Source organism: Phodopus roborovskii, unplaced genomic scaffold, assembly GCF_943737965.1.
Source record: "Phodopus roborovskii unplaced genomic scaffold, PHOROB, whole genome shotgun sequence".
Taxonomy (NCBI): domain Eukaryota; kingdom Metazoa; phylum Chordata; class Mammalia; order Rodentia; family Cricetidae; genus Phodopus; species Phodopus roborovskii.
This window is the reverse complement of record NW_026126436.1, coordinates 4,685,391-4,686,298: the sequence shown is the minus strand read 5'-3', so window position 1 is coordinate 4,686,298 and position 908 is coordinate 4,685,391. Positions and strand designations below refer to the sequence as shown.

The 908-nt window shown below is 36.2% G+C and overlaps 1 non-coding gene across 1 annotated transcript; it reads right to left on the bottom strand.

Moving 5' to 3' along the window:
- Positions 1-263: 263 nt before the first annotated feature.
- LOC127224491 (small nucleolar RNA snR60/Z15/Z230/Z193/J17) lies at positions 264-350 on the bottom strand. The gene has a single exon (XR_007834723.1). It is a non-coding gene; the product is annotated as a small nucleolar RNA snR60/Z15/Z230/Z193/J17 (small nucleolar RNA).
- Positions 351-908: the final 558 nt, after the last annotated feature.

Sequence of the window (908 nt, the reverse complement as noted above, 5' to 3'; positions counted from 1 at the left end):
ATCAAAGAATCCTCGGACAAATGCTGTAAGGTTACGCCTTCTCCTCTATCTGTCAGATTAAGAAAAACTTCCACCGCGGACATTCCCTGGCTTCTGACAATTCATGATGCAGATGTTTGCCTCAATGTATTTATTTTTATATCTGAGTATTAGCTTAATCATTGCCAAGAATTCTCAGTGGGCAGAATTGCTTGGACACTTTCAAACTTAAGTTTAGGAAAGGAAATAGACTCAAAAAAGCTTTGCCTCCAACACCTAGTAATTTTTTTCATCAGATTGGAGTAAAAGACTTAAGATTGTTCATCAGGTTAAGTCTGCTGAACTACGTTATCATCATAGTATCAAAACCTAGTAATTTTATGGTTAAATTCCTTTAAGAAAAATGAGCCATAAGCCATGTGACTAAGGTACATTGTTTGAGGGTTTTCAACCATACTTTTATGTTGTGCTTAAATATATTAAGTTGCCAAGTGTATGCTTCAAACTATGTTTTTCCTTTATAATTCCCAAATCTTCAAGAAATACCTTTAATTTATGATAAAGAACCCTCTGATAAGGCAGAAAGATAAATGTGTGTCTCACGAGTCATGCCATATTTTTCTGAGATTTAATTCCAGTTAATTCCCCAAACCTCACACTGCACCTAATGTACTGTATGCCACATGAAGCAGAAAAATTACAGATGTTCTTTACACGGTTACTTAAATATAAGGAGTTTCAGAAACTCTCTGGGAGGGACCAGGCAGTGAGCATCATGCCTTACAGTGTATCCTGAAACTGGATGAGAAAATAAAGCTTCACCCAGAAATAACAACAGTGGAAACTCACATATCTTGATTGGCTATGAGAAAAAAAAAAGAGATCCCGCCTGTTCAGCTCTCGGTGTTTATGAGATGTGACTGGTTAAA